This window comes from Phasianus colchicus, chromosome 3 (genome assembly GCF_987193195.1).
Source record: "Phasianus colchicus chromosome 3, bPhaCol1.hap1.1, whole genome shotgun sequence".
Lineage (NCBI taxonomy): Eukaryota > Metazoa > Chordata > Aves > Galliformes > Phasianidae > Phasianus > Phasianus colchicus.
In genome coordinates this window covers 78,703,494-78,715,185 of record NC_143438.1, presented here as the reverse complement: position 1 = coordinate 78,715,185, position 11,692 = coordinate 78,703,494, and the positions used below count along the sequence as shown (strand labels likewise).

The 11,692-nt window shown below is 32.4% G+C and overlaps 1 long non-coding RNA gene across 1 annotated transcript; it reads left to right on the top strand.

The window, feature by feature from the left end:
* The first annotated feature begins 1,908 nt into the window (after positions 1 to 1,908).
* LOC149918695 (uncharacterized) lies at positions 1,909 to 5,241 on the top strand. Its single transcript, XR_016465647.1, has 3 exons — positions 1,909 to 2,060; positions 2,696 to 2,766; positions 4,633 to 5,241. It is a non-coding gene; the product is annotated as an uncharacterized LOC149918695 (long non-coding RNA).
* The last annotated feature ends 6,451 nt before the right edge of the window (positions 5,242 to 11,692 follow it).

The window sequence follows — 11,692 nt, the reverse complement described above, 5'->3', positions numbered from 1 at the left end:
TCAGCCAGTCTGGCCTCCTAGCCTGTCAGCTTGTCTTCTGTGACTTGGGGATGGTCTGTACCTTTAAAATAACTTCCTTAAAGTGTTCCCTGCCTTTCTGTGCTCCCACGCTCTCCAAAACTACCTCCCAAAGGACCATCTCAACCATGGTCCTAAAGAGATTAAAGTCTGCCCTCTGGAATTACAAGGTGGCAGTTCTGCTGACTCCCCTCAGTGGTTCAACAAGGATTGAGAAATCTAGCATCTCACAATCACTATGCTCCAGATGGCCTCCAACCCAGAAGACCTTCTCTGTTAACAAGCAGCAGGTCCAGGATTTTGCTTCCCCTCGTTGGCTAAATATGATATGCACTTAAGCGTCACTTTTTGTGGTATTTCACCCTAAAACACAAAAAGGTCCCTGTTTTACCTTGTAGAAGTAGAGGAAAACATTTTAACAAATAAACTCAAGAATCACTGTGACAGTGTTTTTTTTGATAGCTTGAAAGTGCATTCACTATAAAGAAATTGCTTTATAATGCAGGGTGATAATAGGAGGAGAGAATTGAAGGCTAAAAGACTAGATTCTTCTACTGAGGAGATAAGAAGTTAAGCTGAAACACTGGTAATGAGAATGTAATAAGTACTGCAATAATAATATATAATATTATATATAGACTGCAGATCATTTGAATGATTCCAAAGGCACTTCTGTGCATACTTTTCTTCTAACTGTTAAGTGGAAGAACGCTTTGAATTTGAGTAGTGCGATGTCTTTCCTGAGTAAGTATTAATGCCATTTAAAGGGGTGGGGTAAACATTCATTTTCCTTAAAAACTACTCACCATCAGAGATGGATGTGTTTATCCCAAGGGCATATATTATATTTTCAGACATTAAATGTGTCCCAGTATTCATTTAAGTGCTAAGTGGAAAATGAAAGTAAACTAAAACAGAAACAGTTTCACACCATTCCAAAGAAGTCTTCCTCAAACCATGTAAATTTTTGCAATAATATGTGATTATGCTGTATATGTGATTATGTGATTCAGCCCAATATGATTTGTGACTCTTCTAATTTCCACTGATAAATATTGTCATTGAAGACAGTTTTGTTTTGCAGTTCTTGTACATCATGTGACCATGATTCCAAGCAGCAGTGAATGGACTTCTAAAAGCCTAACCTATCATGAAATATAATTCAGTTATTCATTATCTATGTTGAAGTTAAACCCAAATCTTGAAGGAGGTTAAGACCCCACCATGCATATCTCTGGTTATAGTTTTAATGTCTGAAAATGCATGTCAAAAAGAGAATAATGAGATCATGGAGTACTATGAATTGATTTTTTTTGAGATCATATAGCAAGTTAGTGATGAGTTAAATTGTTAGGAGCTCAGATCTAGTGAATTGTAGGTCAGATCTAGTGAATTGTAATCTGTTCATTTGATTTGATCAAATGATTGCATTGATCATCTGCACTGAATTTTTTTTTAAGCTTTTTGATACGTTTCACAAGGAAAGTGCTACAGATGTTCTTAGGAAAAAAACATTACCTCCATATTATCTGCTTCCAATGACATTGCAAAAGATATGTCTCTAAACCCTAGAATTCCTTTGGATTAAAAGGAGAAACTATCCCACCATTAACAACAATTCTTAAATTTTTTTGAACTTTCTTATTCTTCTGAAACTCCTTGTTCTTTAGAACAGTAATATCTATAGGTAAACTCATAAACCAATGTGATACAAAGGACAGAGATATTCAGCATCTGTATAAAGACTTATTGAATCACCCAACATTAACTATTAAAACTGAAATTCTTTCTCTGAGTACCATGAAAAACTGAGCTAATGGTGAATTCTACCACTTGATGGCTAATTTGTTTTCTTTTTTCCTTCTTTCTGTTTCCTAGGTTGAAAAATAAAAATAATTTTGAATAGACCAACAAATATGAAACAAAGTGCAATATGCTAGAATGCACACGTGAGAATAATGGTTTTTAGGGACTTAGAGCAGTTCCTTAGACGAAGCGGGTTGACTTCCTGAGCGTGTCTTATCTATAAATTTTAGCTCCAGGTAAGGGAAATAAAAGCTGAATACAAATATACAAATAAATATAGTATAACGCAATAGTACAACTCACAATAAATTAATAGGTTAGATATCTGGATAAGGTTCTTCACCAGAGGGTGATCAGGTACCGGGACAGGCTCCTTAGGGAAGTGGTCACAACACTAAACTTGACAGAATTCAAGAAGTGTCTCGACAATACAGTACTCTTTGTCATGGTCTAATTTTTGGGTGGTGCCTTCCAACTTCAGGTATTTTATGATTCTGTGACAATATTGGTGGCATTCTAGCAATTTTCAGATAAGGAAATCTGATCTATTGCACGAACAAGTGTTCAGTTTCCTACTTCAGAGAAGATCTGCTTTCTAGCATAGTTTAACAATGGATGTAGATCCTTTGCAATAGAAAAGCCATATGATGCAGAGGAAGGTATAGAAATCTTCTCTTTGACTATGTCTTGACATTTCCTGACTGGATTTTGTTTGCTCACTTTATCTCTTTTGATTTATCAATCAATCTATTATTTAATTTGTATACTGCAAGTTCTGTCTTGTTCAGTATATTAAGACATAGCAATAAATCCCACTTAATTTCAAATCTATCTTTTCTATGGTGATAATTATTTATCTGTTTTTTTTTAGTGCATGTCTCCTCTTTCACCTCCCAGTGAAAATAAAAATGAATTTATGATAAACTGATAAAAAATGTACAGGTATGTGCAAGCTTTCAGACAGTGTTCTGATTTTATCATTAAGCAGCTTCTAGCTGATTAGTGTAATCGTATCCATCATTATTTGACTTCTGTATTTATTTTGCAATCTACATCATGTTATTTTACACCATTTCTTTCTTAAGATTACATGAAAACCTTGTGATTTTGTCTTGATGGTCTTTGCATTAAGTATGCTTTATATACAGGAAGTTTATATATAGAAGTAAAGTACAGTCTCTTGCTTCACCAGAATTTTATTTTATAAAGGAGTAGTTCCTAAAACTCAGTAACACTCTTAAGACAGTAAAATATTTTGAATTTACAGTTGTGGTAGGGGAGGGGAATATACGTGCCCTATTATGTTATTAAATTGTTCTGAAATGATTTAACACTAATTTAGATCTGCATCTGTATTCCTTACTGCATTGCTGAAACTCATAAAACGTGTGAACTTCAGTGAATTTTTTTAATATTGTACGTCTACATGTTCTTAGAGACTTATCACTGTGCAAGTTATGAGTATCAGTTCTGCCGTTAAACTTGATAAAATATGGAAAGCGTTTGAGAGCAGAAACTCAAGCCCTGATTTCCTCATGCTTCCTGAAACTGTGTCGTACTTTCTAGTCAGCATGCCCCATTTTGTTCACTCAGCAGCATTTTCTTCATTCTTTCTGAAATCTGACTTCAGTTTCTGTATTGAACTTGATTTATTTTCTTCATAATGGGAAATTTTCCTCTGGAGTGATGCATAGAACTTCTTATATGAATCTAACTAACATAGATCTGAAGGTGATGGCATCTTTTAGGAGAGGAAGGCACTGGTACAGTCTCTTTCAGCTACTCTCCTGAGGCTAAACATTCAAGTAGCTCTTAATGAAAGAAGTATTAGATATTCTGGCTAAATTTATTTTATCAAGTCCTGCAGAAGGAAGACGAGACACTCAAGATGGATGGGATGAACTATCTTTAAAAACATTCTTGTTATCAATAAGAGAAGGATAGCCTCTGAGATGACATACTCAGATCAAACTTAAACTCCATATTGCAACATTGGATCCTGTACTTAGGGTTAGGCATTTGCAGTGAGCTATGAAGAGTTCAAAGAACAACTTATCAGAGAAACACCTTATCAAAGGAATCGCATGATACATATCTGAAATAAATACAGATTGATACTGGGGAAAAAAAAAGGGAAAAATTGAGTAACATTTACTGTATTACCTTTGATTTCCTTCATTTATTTCCTAGGCAGCCCTAGTCAGAAGCAAGTTATAATCTTCCCCTAAAAAAGTTTCAGGTTCTAACAAAAATTTTCATGAATATACAGAAATACATATTCTTGTAGAATAAAATGAAGTAAAGGTTGAGTCCATGCTACGAAAAACACATCTGAAAGGAAAATCCAGCAAAAGTTTGTCATTCAGGTGTATACCAAGAGGGCAATTATAAATCATCTTGTAAATGCTTTGAACCTAAAATAAAATTTAGCCTTGTTGATGTATAAGACTTCTAACATAAAATATCTTAAGATTCAATGTTTCTTGTAGTGAAAATTCAATGTTTCTTTTTTTGTGAAAAGACCATGCAGACATCATAATCTCTATGGAAGAAGTAAAATCATAAGCAAGCTGTGCATTTATCAAGTCTCTTTCATCCAAAGATCTACACTGCTTTACTGCTTTTTAAATATTAACTAATTAAACACAGTAAGTTCCCTTCTGCTCCAGACAACAAAAGCAGTTGTCCCTTGGGATAAGTGTCTTTTAATTTATCGCTATAATGGCAACGGAATTTTAGAATTGAAAAATTTATTGTAATTAATATTACTTCAGGAAATTAATCTTTCATATTTTCTTGTTTTAATAGGCTATGTGACCGCTCCTTCTAAGCCAATAACATATAATTTATGAAATCATCTCTCAAAGTTCCACTGAATGGCAAGCTGCATTAGCTCTGTTTAGACATTCTGCAAGTTTTTGTACTGAGCTACTTGATCTAAGCAGGTTGAAAAATCTGTTTCTTGTCCTTGGCCTGTGTCATACACAGGCCCGTATTCCTGTTCATCACCCTTTCTGTCTGTTATGTTCTTTGACAGCAGTGGAACATCATAGGTTTCATCAGGCCATCTTTGGCACACTAAATAATAAACATCATTTAGGCACTTCTAGAGGCTGTTCTGGGTTACTTTGAATTTCACTACATATAATGAACTCTCTTTACAATAAGAAAAGAGAAGATGAATAGATGATCCAGTCAGCATAGTCATGCTATGTCCCTGCCTCTGTTTTCTCACAATCTGACAGCTGCTGAACATGATCAATGAAAATGTCCAGGATATTTTTGCTGAGTGTTGAGACTCGTCACAGAATCAAAGAAGAGATATTGACTTCAGATATGCATGCTGTTCCAAAATTGGTTGAATCTATTATTTCCATGTCATTCCACAGATATATTTCTTAATATCACTTTTCACACTTGTTTCAAATAAATGAATAAATATTATGGTTAATTCTCGTTGATTTTCCTGTTAAGTACAATAAATCCTTCCAAGCTAATTTTCTATTTTAATTAAGAAAAAAAAAAAAATATGGTAGAGCTACTTCTGATTTCATGCAAAATCAAGGGCATTTTCCTCTCTCATTTAACAAATCTAACAAAAACAACATGGGAAGAAGGATTTGATGAAACATATAGAAGAGTGGGCAAAAAGGTAAAAGTTTCAGATTTTAACCTTAAAAAGAATATGTATGCCTATAGAGATTTATTTATTATGTGTATGGGTATGCGCATTAACACATGCTAACGTATCTACATGCAGAATTCATAGAAGTAGACAGTTGTATATGAATTCATAAATTTATCCAAATATGTAATATTCAAAAAATTCAATGAGCAAGAGAAGAGACTCAAGTATCCAATAATGTCAAGTTGATCACAGGATTTCCTGAACCACCACAATATCTTTCAGAGATGGATCTGCCTGCTCACTAGAGTAAATGGCTCCCATTTATTTTATTCCTTCTTTTCTTTTTTTCTTTTTTTTTTCTTTTTTTCTTTTAATGGAATTTTCATGCTGGATCTTTCATTCAGAGCTTTTAAAACGTTCTGAAAAAAGTAGGTTCATTTATTTTTTGATTTAAAGAATTATACATTTTTCTTGCAAAGCTATCTTACAAACTTTTTAGCTGTACAAATTCAATTGTATAATAGCCTCCCTTTACCATGTAACATGCATCACAACAAAACATATGAAACAATTGCTTCTTAAGGGAAAAACAAACAAACAAACAAAAAAACCCACCTTATTAGCAGAAAGAATATAACATTAAAAATAAATCTGACATTATATTAACTGCATTAAAAGTATATTAATTTAAGAAAAACAGAAGAGACTGTGTATATTTTCACCTAGAATTTAATCTGGTTATTTTTCATGATTTTTCTGTCTTCCTTAGAAAGAATAACAAAAGGAAAATGTGATGATCAGGCTTAAAGTCATGATAAACAGCTAGATGAGCACTGAGTTTGTCTGTGTGTTGTAAGGAAAATCAGTTAAATACAGGTTCATTTTGCATAACAATAGAAACTGGCCCCTTTAAAGTAACTGCAAATCGTTCTTGGAAAATCAAATGCAAATTTCTGTAAACTATTAATGTATATTAATGCTCAAATAATTCAAGGTGAGGTAAAGAAAATCTCTGGTTCCATCCCAGACTCAGATACATTAAATATTATACAGCTGTATAAAATAAGGTTATATTACAAGGGGATTTATATCTCTTTCAGAACTCTTGATTATTCTTCTAAAATGCTTTGTCTGATCTTTCTGTTGCTCCGGTTACATTCTGTGAATATTTAATACAATTCTTTTGTTTTCTTCTAATAAAAATGAATCATCTATATTTTTACTTAAGACCTAGAAGCTACTTTAAATATGGAGCTGTTTTTTCATAGGCAAGAAGGAATGCATCTGTGCCCTAGTAACTGGAAAGAATACAATAAGCAAGACTTCATAAAGCTATGCATTTTTTTTTTTTTCAGGATTTGCATGATATTTGCCTACAAAACATGTCAGCATTTGTTGGAATGCATTTTTCTAGAAGTGAGAAGTTATTACAAAATGATTTTTAAAAATCGATCAAAGAATGCATGCTTGACATGAAAAAATGTGTTATTGGATTCCATTTTCTTTTTTTTTTTTTTTTTTTTTTTCCTTTTTTCATTTGTGGGAAATAAGAAGAATAAAAATACTGAAAATACTGGTGTTCTAGTCAAGAAAACAGAAAGCCCAGCAAGACTTCCACATACCTAAAGATGAAACTGAAGATCATTTTGAAAAAAAAAAAAAAAAAGCATTGACTAAAGTTCAGAAGTATCCAAAATACAAAATGTACAGTGGCATGTCTGTAGCTTGACTGGGGCAACAGAAATCTTATTCGACATCTGATGAGCATAGGGGAGCATAGGGCAACTTTATTAGTGGACAGTGTTCTTGTTGCAATTCTTTTCAAAGTTATTTTTAACAATTATTCTGAGAGAAACGGTGTTTAGCATTAGTGGTAATGACTGAGGTATAACTCTTACAGATTTCACACGATTTGATAACTGCATTAAATATCAGTCTGTGAAACATGAAATTCAGAGTACTCTGCTGTCCCAATACATATCTGAATGATATTGTGAAGCCTTTCAGCAGCAGTGCAGAAGATCATTCAGAATTAAGATCAGACACAAAATAAGCTTCATCCTGATAGATGTTAGCAGCAGCAGCAGCAGAAGTATTACAGGTGTGCCCTAAGGCTCTAGGCTAAACTGGTGCCTATAATGCTAAATACAGGTATACACAGTATAAACAAATATTTGATTGCCAAAGTTTACTGTTTAACAAACTGGGACATACAGAGATAAGAAACAGGGGCAGAATAGAATCCAGTGATTGTCTGATTCATCACAGGTAGGTGTGAAAGGAGAGAAAGTATGTCCTGACCCCGGTCAGGAAATTTTATTGAAAATTATAGCTCCACATTGACATGAATTCAAATGATGAAATATCTACATGATTTCATGAAGAATTGCACTGATGGTTATTCTTTTTACCCAGGAATTCCTTAGTCATGAAGTCTGGAAACTTTCCTATTCATATCTTTAAATCCATGCTAGTAAGAATATAAATTTATTTACATATTTTGATTTTAGCAAAATTGACAAGCCCTTAAAGCTTCTCAGATTTTAAATACATATAAATTAATTTCTACATTTTATTCCATAAAATGTTTGTTATTTGATACTAGCATTACAATTTTTTACTTTTGTCTTATTCTGTATCCATAATTATCAGCTGAACGTCAAGTGAGTTAGCTCTGACATTTTGTTCGGTGTTATTGATAGAACAAAATTCTTCCACAGTTATCATTAATTATGTACATGTAGTGTAGCATATGTTAGTAAAGAGTTGACCAATATAGTAAGATTTCAGGTGTTATTTCAGCCCACTTTTTATCTGTCTGTATTTTTATCTGAACTTTTCCTCTTTTTAAGCAATCTTTAAGGAAATGATTCTCAGAATTATTAATTACTCTAACAAGGATTATATAGAGAATTCTTTTAAATCATATCTTCATTATTTTATTTTAAGCAAATATGTAGTAGCAAATAGCTACTAGGAGTTGTATCAGACCAGTTACTCTTTAAAATCAAATATGTTCAAAGTTCCTTTAAACTTAATTATAAATGGTTTTAATTTAAACTGTGAGATGTGAATGATTTATTATAGTGCTAACATGCATTCTTCTTCATAGTACAACAATTTTCCACTTCATTGCTGCCATTTGAAGATGACATCAGAACTTGGTTCACTTACAATCTCTTTTTTTTTTAATGATTTATTGTCACAGTTGCAAAGAATTTCAGTGGCTAATATGGTTTCCTCTTTCTGAAAAACACCTTGCTGTTTTCTCAGTTTATGATAAATAACTATTAGTCTTTTGAAACTATAATTGCTACTGTTTATCTGAACACTAATGAGACATTATGCAACATTAATTTTCCTGTAATCCTTGGATGCAGAGAATTCTTGGATACAGTTGTTGAACACATTAGAACTTCTAATCTTTGTTAAAGTCAGCAAACACGCAGCATAAGAGAAAAAAAGAGCAATAAAGACTGGTAACACTGTGACCATTAAGTCATGATGGAGCCTCAGCTACTAAATTCCAGCAGACATCTTCCCAGGTATTAACAATACTCTCCACTGATACAGATTGCAACAGCAGCCTAGACCAGTGCTTAACTCTCCCTGTTCTTAGGGTTAGTTCTAATTTCTATCCATAAGCAACTTTGTTTATGTTTATTGCAACTTTGCAATAAATTAACCCTTACCATGAATACAGTCCACAGGTGATACTAGTAAAATGTGGATTTAATCAGTGGAAAAGTGTGGAAGTTCCTGTTGATTGCTTTATGAGCTTTACACAAGAAACATTAAGATCAACATTGTAATAAATGAACTAACATTATATTCACGTTTGCCAGAAATGGCAATGGTAACACTTAAATTGCATGAAAATAACAATTTTCTTGATTACTCTTTCGAACAACAACAAAAAAAAATGAGATATATTTTATGCACATAAATATTTAATCTAAATTATTGTAGAGTATATTGAATACAATGCTCATGTCCCACATAACTGTGATTCTTACTGTGAGCAAATGGCAGAAAATGGAGTTACTGTACTGAGTTTGAACAATATTCAGACTGACCTGAGATATTGTTTTGTATTATAGAACCTACAACATATATTCTTAATTATTTGTATATAAGAGGCTTTTTAATAGGGAATATACAGGAAAGAAAGTTTAGAAATGTATAGAGAGAAAAAGGAAGAGGAGAGATCATAGAGCTATTTTTTCTCTGTGATCCTCCATTAGTGAGCTGTTGTACAATTAATTTCAGCTTTGTAAGGTACTGGAAAATACTCCATTCAATATCACTAACTTATTACTTTGATTAAAAATTTATATTAATCACTGCTGAATGATGGCATTATTTTTCTTGAAGATTAAAGATGGAATGTTGACCCTGAGTTACTCCTGGATTTCTTCCAAGAAAGGATCAACATACCAGACTGGGATCGATGCCACTTTTTCCTGACACACAATAATTTACTTGCAAATGAAAGAAGAAATAATTCTTATGATAATTGATAGCTGATTAGTCTTCATGTTGGACATATTCCCTCAGGAGTCAGATACTTTGATTCCTTGGCAATATCTAACAATAAGAAATTTAAATGGTGAACAAAAATGTACTTCCACCATTCAGAATCTTTATTCTCATATCCTAGATCTTCAAATTGAGCTGTATGGTAGAGGATTCTAAACTCAAGTGCAGAGTAGAATAGTATAAAAAAGTTACTGGCAATTGTAGAACTTTTGAAACTACCACAATATCCTCTTGTATTAGAAATGAAATAAATTTCATTATGTCAGTTATATGTTAGTCTTAGTTAAAGCATTAAAGAAGATGGCTCAGAAAAATTTGATCTTGTAGTGAGAAACATTTCTCTCTTACAGATTACCTATATTTAAAGTAAATATAATAACTACACAATTAGAAATGTTATTCCTGTTGTTTAAAGTTAATAAAATTGCATTAATAAACCTTAGTTTATGAACACTTATGTCACAAAAATTTTAATCAGTGAAAAGGCTTTCTGCATGTATGGAAGCTCAAACTTCCTCCAGAAGACCTCTTGGACTGAACAAAGGAAGAAAGCATTAGAAAGAAGGATTATTTATGTATTTACGTATTTATTTTTGCATACACTAATGTGCATGTAAGGTTGAATATTATATACAAATTTTAATCTTACTAAAGGCTACAGAATCTGAACTGCAGATTCACTGCCTTGAGGAATGTTGTGCTGAAGCACACTTCTTTTTGTTTTGACATCACTCAGGTTCTAGACAGCAAACAATTGCTATAATTCTGCAGTTTGACCTCTGATATAACCAAGGCCTAATGAGCTTCCTGATTGAATTTGTGAGTCCTACTGCTGGTGCTAGATTAAAGCATACTTTAGCTAAATATTCAGGCTTGCTATTATTTTCCCATCAATAGAGGAGCCATCAGAATTCTTGAGATCTTGTTGCAATGGCTCAGAAAACTCAACTGAATTCATATCTAGTCTGAATTTCTCTAACTTAATTTCCTGTCATATTTTCCTGTTATATGTTTGTCTCCTAGAATGAAGGAATCATAGTCTCATAGACTTTTATAGATTCATGATCATCTTAGATTGATTAAATAATTTATTTTTTTTTAATGTCTCACTATTATTCATAGTTTACAAATCTATATACAGTCTCATTTTTACAGACTAGTTGACCTGTCAGCAAAAACAATTGAAAGATTTCCAGTGGAAAGACTTTGGTTATATTTGCTCCTTTAGCTCTGTTGGAAGACCAACAAGGGAACTCAACAGAAATAACAAAACTTGTTAGTTTTACTTGTCAGAAATATGTTTATTTTTATTATCAGAATTATCCATATCTGGATTTACTACTTCCCCTTTGCTAAAAAATTAAACCCGTATTATATTATGTTATGTTAGATTATGCCATATTATATTAAAACTGATAGTCCTGATTATGTCCTTAATAACTATAATGCCCAAAGTGAGATTAAATTAATTCCCATTGTCTACATATAAGGAGGAAGGTACCAATTGCATTATTAATATAATTAATATAGAATAAGGATATGTAATTTGAAACACGTTAACAGCTGGATATTTTCCAATCTCATTGAGCTTTCTGCTAATGGAAGTGTATTGTGTAATATCCTCTTTCATTTGCTTATGCTATGAATGACATGGCAAATCTTAGGAGTAATTTAAGGTGAGTCTTATCTGATAAGTAAAAA